Source organism: Pinus tabuliformis, chromosome 9 (assembly GCF_031772625.1).
Source record: "Pinus tabuliformis cultivar Carrire ecotype Pingquan chromosome 9, CPIR1, whole genome shotgun sequence".
NCBI lineage: Eukaryota > Viridiplantae > Streptophyta > Pinopsida > Pinales > Pinaceae > Pinus > Pinus tabuliformis.
In genome coordinates, this window is record NC_142307.1 from 1,896,354,294 (window position 1) to 1,896,370,156 (window position 15,863).

Here is a 15,863-nt window from a genome sequence, read left to right on the forward strand (position 1 = left end):
TGTGCATTGTAGAAAATCCAAATTATGTTGTAAGCCTAGGTGAGACTTAGACCAGTAGGCATATCAATTAAGAGTATGTTTAACAGTGTCTTATATATTTTTTATATGGTTGGAATTAAGGGGGAGTGTTGGAAGGAACTAATTCCAACTACCCACATTATTACAGAGGCTAGAATTCAATAGAAGCTTTAAATGCTTGTTCTAGAATTCATTGACAATGGGCAAGCTTCCTGAAGAAGCAACCGCCCCATCAAACTCCAGAACTTTCTCTGTCATGTATAAATACCTGTTTAATCAGCGAATGAATGCAAGTTTTCTGAGTTCTGTGTTTATGTGTTTGAGTCTGTGCTCTCTGATACCTGTATTGGTAACACCCCAACTGTATTGGTGGCCAACTGCCATTCCTCATAGCTCTTTGCCAACAATCTTTCAATTCAAATCCCTATACTTCATATTGTTGATGTATTATATGTACATAACTGTGCGTAGTCAATTTGTAATATTTTATTTTTCTAATATAATGTTATCATACGGCATCTGGGTTTCGCTGTAAAGATTCCACTGCATAGGACAAAATAGAATATCATGTTCATATTTATATGTAATTTATAAAGGGTTGATATATATAACTATTTTGAATCTAACAAAATTGATGGTAATTTTTTTATTAATATGAAAGTTATCCTAAATTAAATTATAAATCATAATTTAGTAATTTCACAAATTATTAAGAAATATTTATTGAAGGTTTTTTATTTCAACTTTATGTAAATGCGAATGAGTTGATTTTTATTTTTATTTTTTTAATTGACTCTTAGATTTATTCTCAAAAGAATATGGTGAGGATATGTTTAGTTTCAATGCTTATCAATAGTTGTAGTGTGTTATAGAGTTTCTTAGGTTGCATTGATTTTTAATAAATTTAAAAGTTTGGAGCTCACCAATTTCCTCAAGATTTGAGATTATTCCAATTCTAATAGGTTCCTCCATCATAAGTTCCTCATTATTATTTATAACATTCATTATATATAAGAAAATTTTATTTAGCAAAATGGTCCATTACTTTTAATAAATTACAAAAAATAGATTTGTGCCAGGTGGGCCCTGCTCACAAATTTCCTAGGGAATTGAGATTATTTAATTCTAATAAGTTCTTCCATGATAAGTTCCTTATTATTATTTATAACATTCATTTATATAAGCAAATTTTATTTAACAAAATGGTCAATTTTACAATAAGATGTGTAATTTTTTTTGTTCCTCAAGTTAAAGTTGACACTTCTCCTTTTTATATATGGTTAGTAGGTAAATGTGTGTATCGGTTAATGGTTAATATTTTTAATGTGGTTGAACTAGTTTTTATTGGAAATAAAATGTTTAAAAAAAAAAAATTATTATAATTTATAAAATAAATAGATAGGAATCTAACAACACCTTATGACATATAGCTATTGTCTTCCTCTCCATAAAGCAAGTCACATGAGGGGGATTTGAAACTTGGATCTCTAAATTTTCTCAAGGCTCACATTTCTTCAATCACGAATTGAGCTCGCCCATGAATTATTTTTTTAATTTATATCATAAAATAGTTTTGTTTTGTTTTGTTTTTTATTTATTTTTTTTAATTTGCTAAGTGTGTGAGTCTTGAGATGACTATATCACAACTTTGGGCTTGAGAAATGACAACCTAGAAACATCTATGTACTCAAAAGTGAATTGCATAATTTGATTTTTTTTCTCATAATATTTCCAACTAGACATCACAAAGTGTCTTAACAATATACCTCATATTTATATTTTTGTATTTTTATTAATTATATATTTTAAATATAAATCATTATTATTTAAAATTTAAATTTATTTTAATATAATAAAATTTTATGTATAATATTATTTATAATTTTATTAATAAAATTTAAATTACAATAAAATAAAATAAATATTTATTAAAAATTGGAGGTCTTGTCCTCATCCCCCATATACACAAGCTTTTCAATCAAACGGTCAAGCAAGGGTTCCCTAAACAATGGACTCAGAGCCTCATCATCCCTATTTTTAAAAGTGGGGATACAAATGACCCCTCTAATTATCAGACAAGTATCATCAGGCCTCTCTCAGCCAAGTTATATGGTATTATTTTGGAAAAGAAGTTGAGCATATGGATTGAAAGTGAAGGTAAGAGGGATAAAGACCAAGCGGGTTTTAGAAGGAAAGACTCAACAACGAACCACCTCATTACACTTAGGATCATTGTGGAGGAATGTTGCAATGATAAATCCAATCTCTTTTGTTGCTTTGTGGACTTTAGAAAGGCTTTCGATATGGTTCGTAGATACAACCTATGGAATAGATTAGAAGAGCTAAAGGTTCCTTTCGAGCTGAAAGCTTTCGCTATAAGGTTATACGAGAATGTAATTGTAGTGTTAAAGAGTAATGAGGGGTGGTCGAAAGATATTAAGTGTAATATCAGAGTTAAACAAGGTTTCTGCCTCTCCCCTACCCTATTTTTCATATACATCGACAAGCAAGAAGGTTGTTTAGAGGAAGCAGGTTGTGCTGGCATGATCTTAGCTTGGACAGTCATCATCCTTCTTCTCTATGCTGATAGTGATGTTCTTCTCGCAAGGTGCCCATTTGATCTTGATAAGAAACTTAGAATTCTTAAGAATTTCTGCTCTACCATGGGTATGACTATTAACACCGACAAAACTAAAGTTATGATTATCAAATCCAAGAAGGACCCTTACGCTAATTTTATGTATGACAATAGTAACTTGGAGGAAGTGTCTTCTTACAAGTACATAGGAATTGATATTCATCACAAGCTCAACTGGAACTATAGCATTGAGGAAAGGATTAATGCGGGGTGGAAATCTTATTTTGGTCCTGAAAACAATTGTAAAATGGCAAACCTCGTAATATGGGATAGAAAGAAGTTCCTCTTTGAAACTTTAGTCACTCCTGTTATCTTATATGGATGTGAGGTTTGGGGTTGTAGCATCTCTCGAGAATCTTGGAGAAAGATTGAGCAAATACAGAAGTGTTTTATAACGTATAACCTCAAAATTTGAATCAATACACCCTATCCTATTCTACTTATAGAAGTGGGTCTTTCCCCTATTGAGAGCCTAGCTATGAATAGGCTTTTGTTGTACAAGCACAAACTCAATAACATAGGAGACGATAGACTTCCTAAGCTAGCTTTAAATTCTAGCCAAAACCACCTAACGCTCAAATGAGGTTCGTATAAAGACACCAGGGCCTGGTTAAACCATTGGGAGATTGACGAGAATGTTGCAATGTAAAATATTAATAACATTAAAAATATTGTTACTTCTAAATTCAAAGAAAAAAATGTGGTGTGAGAAAGATTTAACAGATAAAAGAAAATTAAGATATTATAAGCAGGTCATCAACCACACCCTAGAAGATCAAAAGTATCTCTTTGTTTTAACTAGCTCAAAGAAGTAAATTAATATAGCCAAGATTAGACCGAACTCTAATGAGCTCCATAGTGAAACGGGTTATTGGGCAGTTCCTAAAACACCATGGATCGAAAAGATCTATCATATCTAAGAGAATATGAACATCGAGGATTAAAATCACTTCACATCCTCTTAGAGTGCCCCGTGTAAAACCACATTAGATCTCAGTTTCATAATCTTTGTTGCAATACTGACCTTCCTAGCCTTTTACGATGTCAAAAGTATAGTGAGCTCGGGAGGCTTCTCTCCAAGCTTTTTGAACATAGGAATAAAATCAGCCTTTTACAATGTCAAAATTATAGTGAGCTCATGAGGCTTCTCTCCAAGCCTTTTGAACATAGGAATAAAATCTTAAATTAAACTAAATAATTCATTTCTTTAGGTCCGATAGACCAAATATTGGTTGAGTAGACATTAACCATCATCATCGTCATCAATATTTTATTATTTCTATTTTTATTTAATTCCTTATTTCACGATATTCTCAATTATATACAATATATATATATATATATATATCTATATCTATATATATATATATATATATATATATATATATATATATATATATATATATATCCTAGCATCCTACTTTTAACAGCTATGGGTGTAATTGAAAATTGAAAACTAAAATCAATATCTGATTGATATTTGGTAACTAAGGTTAGTAAAATAAACATTCTGCTTTATTTTTTATTATATATATATATATATATATATATATATATATATATATATATATATATATATATATAATTCTTTAGTTTTCATATTTGAAATGTTATTAGAGTAGAACTATATTAATTTATTAGTCATTATGCTCGTGTATAGGTTGGTTACAATATATATTATTTTATAAATATTTTATGATATAAGTTATCAATAAAATGTTAATAAATTGAATATTGAAAAATAAAGTAGTGCAATTATATAAATTAAATATTAATTTATGAAGAAAATCAATATATTTATTTTATTAAACATGTTATATTAAAAAATAAATGGATAATAATTAAATTATAGCTTTATTTTAAATTTTATTATTAATTATAAAAAAATATATGTATTAAAAATACACGCATATACATTTAATAAACATGTAATAAAAACAATAATAATAAAATAATAAGTAATAACAATTTATACTTCTAAAAAAAGTTGATGGAAAATTGAATTTTATTGTAGAGATGACATCTTTTAATTAAATTAAAGTTTAGAAAGGGCATAGCTATTTTTGAGAGAAATATCTCTCTATCTCTAAGTATTAATAAGTACATTCTTTGAATATTTCGTAGAGTTTAAATCCCCACCACCCACCTAATAACTAACTATTAACAATTAAATTTGACTTTTCCAAAAACCCTTTTCCAAAATAATTACCCCATCTATATAATAAACGAGTGTTTATGACAGTTTTTGTAATAGATAATAAACAATAAGGTAACTTTTTGAGTTTAGTTGTAGGTTTTGTGTAATTAGCAAAACTTTTAGAAAATAGTAATTTGATTGACTTTTGAAAGCACACTAAGAGAAATTTTACAATATTTTTAGTGTTCAATTATATCATAATGTGTTTTTTCTATTTTGGAAAGTGGGTTTTCTCTACTTTTTAGAGGTTTTAGAAAATAGTAGTTTGATTGATTTTTGGTAAACATAGAAAGAGAGATTTATGAGTAATTTATTGATTACCTTGTGGAAAGTGGATATAATACATTATACATATATAATCTAAGAAGTTAAATTCAATAAAAATGTTTAGAAAAATCTTTTGTAGTAAAGTAAGGGAGAATAAATTAATATCATAATTAGAATAATATTATCAAATAAAGAATATTTATGTGCATAATATTTCTATGAAGATGCAAATAGCTAGGACAACTAATCCTCTAATGAAAATGTTTATAACCATCCAATTTGTCTTTTTATCATTCATATTCATTAATACAATAATTTCAATGATGAGATATTATAACTTATTTAAAAAATGATAAAAAAACAATATAAAACTTAAAAACCCATATATGCAAGAGATAAAATTCACATGACATTAATTTTAGTGTTTACACAATGGATACTAACATTCATTTCAACTTGTACACTAGACTCTACTTTTAATATAATGCATTCATTGGAATATTTGTAAGATGGATCAAAATGGTTTCAATGCTTGATGCATTGATTTCATTCTACCTAACTAATAAACAAAGTGGCTTATTCGCTCATTATGTGGCCATACAATTTTAGGTGAGATTGCCATTTATTGTTGTTTAAAATGCATTTTTGAATGCACAAATGAATTTAGCAATATGAAAAACCCTCACATTTGGACTTTGAAAATTAAACAACTTAATTATGATTCTTAAAAATCTCTACCAAATTCAAAATTGACAATTGATACTAAAAAATGCACAAAAAAAAAGGTCATTTTGTCTATTAGTTAGACTAAGCTTTATAAAATTCATAAAGTTAATAATTTGGAACTACATTGGTTGCTATATTGTGCATCCATTTTAATGTGTTTTTTTTGTGGTGACAAGGATGGCCATTAAAAAAAGAAATTACTATAAATTTTACTACAGTATCTCTAGGTAAAAGTTCAAATAGTTTTTCATTTAAACCTTCTTTCTCATTGTTTAATAATGGAAAGATGACAAATATTTCTATAACAAAAAATTGAGGAAATATAACAAAAGAAAATTGAAAGAGGCAAACTCAGAAGAGATTCACTATTAACTATATGCATCCTTCAACCTTCGTAGTCCTCACTTCATTATTTATTGAGCATTGTTATTTGGTATTATAGATTATAAGTCATATAGTAAAGTTTAAATGATTAAATTCTTTCAAAATAAATAATGAGCATTGTTATTTGGTATTATAAATTATAAGTGATATGTAGTAAACTTGAAATGATCAGATTATTGGAAAGTGCATATATAATGATGATTTTAAAATTTTAACATAATTTTTAAGGAGAAAAATAAATTTAAATCCATTTAAACTCCAAAATTATCCGGTATAAAAGATGAAATATATTAAAATACAAATATATCTTCAAATACACATTTTTTTTTTTTAAATTGACAGTGCATCAGCTAAACATTTTGCAAATATTAAATTGACAGTGCATCAGCTAAACATTTTGCAAATATATTTCTGAATGCACATTATTTTTATAAAAATTGATATCAACATGTTTTTCTTTTTGCATTTTCAAGTTTTGCTTTTAGCATTTATGGTTTTTTTACATTTTATAGTTACTTGTGTAACAAAAACAACACAATTGGTCTACAATTTCCAAGTAATTTCTCTGCAATTAGGGTTGGATTTTGCATCAACTACGAGTTACAAGTTCAATTTGATCGAGGCAAAAGTAGCATCTGCCGATCAAATTTGGATTAACCAACCGCGTCACTTTATCCCAATTGACCATTGACACTTATACCTACAATCGTCAATCAAGGTCGACCTAGTTGATGAATTTCGTGATTTGACTTTGCCCGTGTCTCCAATTAGGGTTGGATTTTGCACCAACTACGAGTTCAACTTGATCGAGGCAAAAGTCACATCTCCTGATCAAAGTTGAATTAACCAACCACGTCATCTCATGACACTTAAACCTAAACCGTTGATCAAAATCGACTTAGTTGATCAATTTCATTATTTGTATTTGACAAATCTGCATATCAGATTAGGGTATCGCGTTCAATTCTATCTCCCATTAAGGAACGTGTAATGAATTTGACAGCTTTATTCCTGTATTTCCATAACCTATGATGAACCTGAGAACTTTGCTCCTGTACTGCTGATTCTTATGACCTATGATGAACTTAAGAGCTTTATTTGTACTACAATGAGCTTGTCGTTGGTGGAGATCCATTTCTATTTGTACTACCATGAGCTTGTCGCTGGTGGAAATCAAATTGACACTTGAATATGTATGATATCGCACTGAAATGATTGAAATGGTGCTTTTCCCTTTTGCCATAATGCAACTTGCCACATCCTTCTACGATACTTCATAATAAGATATGACAGATTGACAGATTGCTTTCATCCGCAAATATTTTTTACTTTTGTCTGGAATTGACAAATAAGATTGGACATAGATTCCAATACATAGTTTACAAGTTAAATAGAAGATTTAATCTTAACCATATACTTTATATAATACTTAATAATAAAATTATCACCAATTAAACTACCCAAATAGTATTTATACCTACTTATTCTTTAACTTGACTTTGTTTCTAATGAATATTGGAAAAATAGATTTCTTGCTATGTATATATAATATTTAGTATAGATTTATTCTCTTTCTTTATTTTACCATTTAGTGCAATTCTTTTAATGTGTATATTGCTGCTAAAAATGCTTTGTACTTCACGGTTTTGGCTACACAAAAATAGTGCGACACCATATGAGGTTGATATTTCATAATTTCTTCAAATGTTCCTTGTCTGTTTATTTCGTACCTTCTGGAGTCTTCTAGTTTGAGCTTTGACCCTGTTTGTATTACACTGTAATAGATCAATAGCGTAACTATTTCTTTCCGACTTTAAGGTTTTGAATTTCATGAAATTCTTGTGGGTAGGGAAACAGATTTCGTGGCACCCTTCAAATGTTAAGCAAATAGATTTACTCGTTCTAAATGATTCAATAAATAAGAAAAGAATATATCCAAATCACACATATGAAAAATAAGATAAAGATTAATCGGTATTTCTTTCCGATTTTAAGGTTTTGAATTTCATGAAATTCATGCGGGTAGGGAAACAGATTTCATGGCACCTTTCAAATGTTAAGCGAATAGATTTACTGGCTCTAAATGATTCAATAAATAAGACAATAATATATCCAAATCACACATATGAAAAATAAGATAAATATTAATCTGAATCTTGGAAGATTAATTTAATTGGTTGAATCTCCATAAATAAAGTACGTTTTAATCTCTTAATTCTAATTTCTTAACACTGATCCATTCTGGTAAATCTATCTGGTGAAAATATTTAGTGAATACAGCCAATCACTAATCTCCTTTATGAACCACATAGGAAAAATAAAAATTGGTGAAAATATTTAGTGAATACAGCCATCACTAATCTCCTTTATAAACCACATAGGAAAAATAAAATTTTGGACAAATATTAAGCTGTAACAAATAAAACTGCGGATCCTAGTCTTCAAGTATGAATTTTGGTTCTCAAAGCTTCAACAAATAAGTCCAAATTCTTATTAGATGTTGGGAATAATGCTTAATTAGTTATGTAAATTGCTGACAATGTAACCAGCAGATTTTGTGTTCTCTGCAAAATTAAAGCAGTAGGTTGTTAGGGTTGTTAGGGTGGTGACTGCTGGAAAGTGTTGGAAATTAGCTGTGATCTCAGTAGATTTGTTCAGAGTAGATTTTAGTAATAGTTTTACTATATAAGAACGTAGTTAATAGTTGAATTAATATATGATATTTGTAGCATTTCTTAGCTCACACAGTAGTTTTTTAATTGTCGTATCTTTTTTTTTATATGTATTTTTCTTCATAGTACTGTTGGCTTCTCAATTGGCTTGAAATAATTCATTTCATATTCTACAAGTGGTAAAATTATTTTGGGTTAAAGTTCTATCGTTGGAATTTCGCCAAAGTTAATCATCTCCAATTCTAACTAGACGCTAGTTCCAGAATTTGATGGCAACGATTATGATTATTGGTGTATTAAGATGCTAAATTTTTTGATTGGAAAAGATTTGTGGGAGATTGTTGAATCACGATATGAGGAGCTAGTTGATTGGAATGCTCTTACAGCTAATGAAAGAACAGCAAGAAAGGAAGCAAGGAAGAAGAATGTTCAAGCTTTGTTTCACATTCAGATAGCTCTTGATAAAAGCTTATTTCCAAGAATATCAGGAGCAAAAACTGCCAAAGCCGCGTGGGAGACTCTATACAAGAAGCTTACCAAGGTAGTGATCAAGTTAAGGTGGTTAAGCTTTAGACATTGAAGGAAGAGTTCAAGAATTTGAAGATGCAAAAAGCTGAAAGTATGAGTGACTATTGTGTGAGAGTCAAAGATGTGGTCAATAAAATGGCTACACTTGGAGAAGCTGTAAGTAATGAAGTTTTAATTAAAAAAGTATTGAGATCTTTAACACATAGATGGAATCATGTTGCAATAATCATGGAAGAAAGTAAGGATTTTACAAAACTACAGTTTGATGAATTGGTTGGATCTTTGATGTCTCATGAAGAAAGATTGAAGGAAACTTTTGAAGCTGTAGAGAAAGCTTTTTCCTCTAAATTACAAATTACAAAGAAGGAAGATGCAAGTAGCAGCACTACCAAAAACCATCAAGGTAAAAGTAAATGGCAAAGCCAAAATTATTCAAGAGGTAGACGAAGAGGTGGCTCAAGTGGAAGAGGTAGTTTCAGAGGAAGAGGTAGAGGTAGATTTGATAAGAGAAATGTTCAATGTTACGATTGTAACCGGTATGGTCACTTTGAAAGAGAATGCAGATTGAAAGAAGGTAAAAATGCTAATTATGCTCAAGAAAGTGGTGAGTATCCTCCAGATCACTTATTTTTATCTTATGCCAAAGGTGAAAATACTAGTAAAGATGTTTGGTACCTAGATTCTGGATGCTCTAAGCATATGACAGGGAATGAGAAGTTGTTTTCAGCAAAGGATGGAAGTTTCAAATCCAAGATCCAGCTTGGTGATGATAAGTCACTTGAGGTCACTGCCAAAGGAGCTATGGAGGTCCAAACAAAAGAAGGTATAAAGAGTATTCATGACATTTATTATACTCCACAATTGAAGCATAATTTGTTGAGCGTTGGGCAGCTCTATGAGAAAAATTATAAAGTAGTCTTTGAAAATAAGACATGTACTATCTATGATAAGAATAAGGGAAATGGGGTGATCACTGTTGTGCCTATGACAAGAAATAGGATGTTTCCCTTGAGGTTTGATGAACATAACAGCAATCTTGCTAATATGGCTTATGAGGATTCAAGTTGGTTATGGCATCTCAGGTATGGGCATTTAAATTTTCAAAGTTTGAAGTTTCTAACCTCAGATGCATTAGTTTCTGGTTTGCCCAAGGTAGAAGAGCATAAGGAGGTTTGTGAAGGATGTGCTAAAGGAAAGCATGCAAGGGAAAGGTTTCCGAAGGGAAGTGCATGGAGGGCTCATCACCCACTTCAGCTTGTTCATTCAGACATATGTGGTCCTATGCAGACTAAGAGTTTGGGTAAGTCATCATATTTCATCACTTTTATTGATGATTACTCACGAAAGTGTTGGGTATATTTTTTGAAGGCCAAAAGTGAAGCCCTGGATACATTCAAGAAATTCAAAGCCCTTGTAGAAAATTAGAGAGGGTGCAAGATCAAATGTTTGCGACTGACCGTGGGGGAGAATTCTACTCAAAAGCTTTCCAGAGTTACTGTGATATGAATGGCATCAGGAGGCAATACTTAAACATACATATTACACACCCCAACAGAATGGCATAGCTGAAAGAAAAAATCGTACTGTGGTTGAAATGGCAAGATGCATGCTACAAACTAAGGGATTGAACAACACTTATTGGGGAGATGCAGTTGCTACAGCAGTATACATCCTCAACCATAGCCCCACCAGTACACTCGACAATATGACTTCTTATGAAGCTTGGTGTGGAAAAAGGCCTAATGTTAATCATTTCAAAGTTTTTGGTTGTTTGGCTTATGTGCATGTACCTGATCAAAATAGAAAAAAGTTAGATGCAAAGAGTGAGTTATGCATTTTTATTGGGTATAGTGAGACAAGCAAGGCTTATAAATTGTATAATCCTCTAACTAACAAGCTTATTGTCTCAAGAGATGTAATTTTTGATGATGGGGGAGTTTATGGTCATCAAAAAGGCCATGTTGAGAAGACAAAATCTGTTTTGAATAATGATATAATTGTTGATAATGATCATGAGCAGCCAACTAATGTTTCTGTAACTAGTGGCTTAACTCCACCAAGGAGCCCTTCATCAATTTCTTCAACATCAAGTTCAAGTCCAACTTCTTCTGCAAGTTCTACAAGGAAGGTAAGAAGATTGAGTGATATTTATGAGAGGAGTGCAAATCAAGCACATGAAGAAAGCCCAATAGGTGAGATATTCAATTTTGCTTTATTAGCCAAGGTTGAATTTGAACCATCATGTTTTGAAGATGCATGTACTAATGAGGTTTGGATGCAAGCCATGCAAGAAGAGATGGATTCCATTCAAAGGAATGACACTTGGAAGTTGACAGAGCTTACACATGACAAGAAAAAGATTGGCACCAAATGGGTCTATAAGACTAAATTTAACAGTGATGGGAGTGTTGAAAGACACAAAGCAAGATTAGTTGCTAAAGGATTCACACAGAAGTATGGAATTGATTATGAAGAGACATTTGCACCAGTAGCAAGACAGGAGACCATTAAAATGTTGATTTCATTAGCAGCTCATAAAAAGTGGAGCATACATCATATGGATGTGAAAAGTTCCTTCTTGAATGGGTACTTAGAAGAGGAAGTATATGTGGAGTAGCCACAAGGTTTTGAAGTGGAAGGAAAGGAGAATAATGTCTACAAGTTGAAGAAGGCTTTGTATGGCCTTAAGCAAGCACCAAGAGCGTGGTATGCAAGGATTGATGGATACTTTCAGGAAAATGGCTTCTAGAGAAGTAAGAATGATCCTACCCTTTACTAAAAACAAGAAGGTATTGATATTTTAATCATAAGTTTGCATGTTGATGATCTATTGTATATGGGTAGTAGTTCTAAGATGAATGATAAATTCAAAGTTGCTATGATGAATGAATTTGAGATGAAAGATCTAGGCATCATGAAATATTTTCCAGGAATGGAGGTTTATCAAAGTAAGGATGAGATTTTCATTTGTAAGACAAAGTATGCACAGGATATGCTAAATAAATTTGATATGCTTGATTGTCATCCATCCCCTACTCCAAGTGCTCATGGAGAGATGTTATGTAGAGATGATGGTGCTGATTTAATTGATGAGAAAACTTACAGAAGTATTGTGGGGAGCTTGATATTTCTAACCCACACAAGGTGTGATATTACATATTCAGTTTCACTTGTTTCAAGATATATGACAAATCCATCTGAAATACATATGAAGACAGCCAAGAGGATTTTAAGGTATGTGAAAGGCACTCTAAATTTTGGTATTCATTACTACTCTTCTGAAAAGTTCAATCTTGTTGGATTTAGTGATTCAGATTGGGGAGGTAGTCTTGATGACCGTAAGTCCACATCTGGAAATTGTTTCTCTTTTGGTTCTGGTTTGATTACATGGAGCTCAAAAAAAACAAAGCATTGTTGCCCTCTCATCCACAAAAGCAGAGTATGTTGAAGTTACCTCAGCAGGTACACAAACTCTTTGGCTGAGATAAATTTTGGAAGAAATTGGAGAAAAACAAGTTCAGCCTACGGTGATTTATTGTGATAATGTAAGTGCCATCAAGTTAACAAAGAATCCAGTTCATCACACGAGGACAAAGCATTTTGACCTGAAATATCACTTCATTAGAGATTTGGTGCAGAAGAAGGATATTGAATTGAAGCATATAAATACTCAATATCTTCACCAAAGGAGTTGCAAAAGATCATTTTTTAGCACTACAAGATAAGATAGTAAATCCTCATTGATCGTTAATGGGGAGTGTTGGGAATAATGCTTAATTAGTTATGTAAATTGCTGACAATGTAACCAACAGATTTTGTGCTCTCTAGTGGTCATTGCTGAAAGTGTTGGAAATTAGCTGTGATGTCAATAGATTTGTTTCAGAGTAGATTTTAGTAATAGTTTTACTATATAAGAATGTAGTTAATATTTGAATTAATATATGAGATTTGCAGCATTTCTTAGTTCACACAGTAACTGTGTTTATTAATTGTTTTATCTTTTTTTTATATGTACTTTTCTTCATAGTACTGTTGGCTTCTCAATTGGCTTGAAATAATTCATTTCATATTCTGCATTAGATGCCCCTCTGTCCAGCACCGCCTTCTTCACAACTTCTGTACTATGCTCAACCTTCAATCTCAATTTTCTCCCTGCCTCTTCACCCATGAATATCTTGATGGTCCTTGCTACTTCTTCCCTTCCAACTAGCGGTTTCCAGTTTTGGAAACTCCTGGTACTTCCACTCAAGTCCATGGCCACTTCCCACTCTTCTACAATCATCCATCTATTTGTGCATTGATCTGTGAATAAAGGAAACGCCAACATGGGTACTCCGAACGATAAGCTCTCCAGAATGGAGTTCCATCCACAATGTGTAAGAAATCCACCGAGAGAAGGGTGAGACAAAACTTGCAGCTGGGATGACCATTCAACAGCCAAACCCTGATCTCTGGTTTCCTTCACAAATCCTTTCGGCAGAATATCTTCAGCTCCAGGCTCAACGAGATCTGGACGAAGCACCCAAATGAAGGGTTGCTTGCTTTCTACTAATCCCGTTGCCACTTCTTCTATCTGGGCTTTAGAAACATGAGCAAGGCTTCCGAAGGAAATATAGATGACTGAATTTTGGGCCTGGGAATCGAGCCATCTGGTACAGTCGGATTCAGGCCACATGTTGGTTCGTGATGTTTCGTTATTGAGATCGTTTTGGAAAGCTGAAGGAAGCAGAGGCCCAACGGATCAAAACAGCTTTATTGACTGTAATTCTACAATACTTCGGCTTTCTAAATCTTCAACAGTGTTAGAGATAATCCAATCGGCCCCTCGAACCGAATGAAATTCTTCATATAATAGTTTGTGTTCTTTGCTTGATACATCCAACTCCTGAAAATAAGATGGAAGATCTGTTATCTTTAAAGCCGAAACTCCAGGTGTGTAGTTTATTAAGCTTTCACTCTTCTCTTCAATTCAACAGCTTAAACATTTCCAAATTGTAAACTTGAAATAACATAATTGAAATAAATGTTTAAGCCGAAACAAGTTCAACAGCTTAAACATTTCCAAATTCTAAACTTGAAATAACATAATTGAAATGTTTAAGCCGAAACAAGTTCAACAGCTTAAACATTTCCAAATTCTAAACTTGAAATAACATAATTGAAATAAACATTTCCAAATTCTAAACTTGAAATAACATAATTGAAATAAATGGTGACAGGGTCTGTTCTGCTGAGGTAGTTTAATCTAGCCCATGAGAAAGGTTGGTGTAGCCCAAGCCTAGTGGATTCACAGGCATCTATCTCGGTGCTTAAATGCCTTTGGATCACAACTATTTAAGTGGATGCCTGTCGATTACGACTACTTAAACAGCGAGCTAGTTGAGTGTAATTCACATAAAATAACAATCCATAAAGACTTAATCAAAGAAAACTTAATCCAAATGAAGAAATTACTTTTTTATCACTTTTCTTCTTTTCCGGAAGTTAATAAAAAATTACAAATACGATTGTTGACCAGAGCTGCCTCCGTCCAAAATGAAGCATGAGAAATCCCAAATTTCTTTGACTGTCAGCAATGATACACAATACGGGAGGCTTCTCCTGCTTGAGATGGGCGATCAGCTCTTCGAGAGAAGATATCATATTAGTCTGGAATGATTCTAAAACTCCGTATTAAACGATCTATCAAATTCCAAGGGCAATTCATCGCTAACCTGAGCGGGGCGGATATCTAAATCCAAGCTCTGGGCGTGGGAGAAGGGGTCCTCCCTGTTATGGGCTTTAGTGATGTTCGCATAACAAGCTTCCGTTGTAGCAAACGTGACAATGACACCCTTGGCTGCAAGCTTCTTCGCGAAATTAAACATGAGAATAATATGCCCCTGAACTGGAAATGGAGCTGCAACAACGTGCATATGCCTGCAAGATACTTCACTAATGGTTTCTGATTCCATCGGTAATCTCCAGCAACTTGCACTGGCGTTCTCTTGTGATCCACTGTCCTTGTCTTCATAAAACTCATGACCATTATCAATTTCGAGGTGCGACCCGCACAATTATTTTTTTGAGGTGTCGCTTGGAATGGATTGATAGCAGGTATCTGGACGTGCAAACGGATATGCGTCGCACTATTATTGGGGAGAGAAGCATCTTAGTCGGCACGACTGATTTTGTGAGATCTACGCCAAAAAATGATTGGCCCTACCCATTTTGTTTTGTTAGGTTTTTCTCTGCTTCTCTTTTAAAAAGACAACTTCATACGTGTAGTAATTTTCAATCAATTACATCATATTGCTTTGTTTTTTTGTATGCGTACCCTTTTGTGTTTCTGCGAAATGCATGTACTAGAGTTATGGTTTTGAGTGATCATTTTCAATCAATTAATTTATGTCTTTTCTATGACCATTTTTATAGTGTCTTGTTTTTATGTATT

The 15,863-nt window shown here is 32.2% G+C and overlaps 1 pseudogene across 1 annotated transcript; it reads right to left on the reverse strand.

The window, feature by feature from the left end:
- Positions 1-13,403: 13,403 nt before the first annotated feature.
- Positions 13,404-15,570, reverse strand: LOC149156520 (UDP-glycosyltransferase 86A1-like; annotated as a pseudogene). The gene is made up of 2 exons (XR_016263373.1): positions 15,145-15,570; positions 13,404-14,315 (listed from the first exon to the last, which is right to left on the reverse strand). The product of XR_016263373.1 is annotated as a UDP-glycosyltransferase 86A1-like (transcript).
- Between the last annotated feature and the right edge of the window lie 293 nt (positions 15,571-15,863).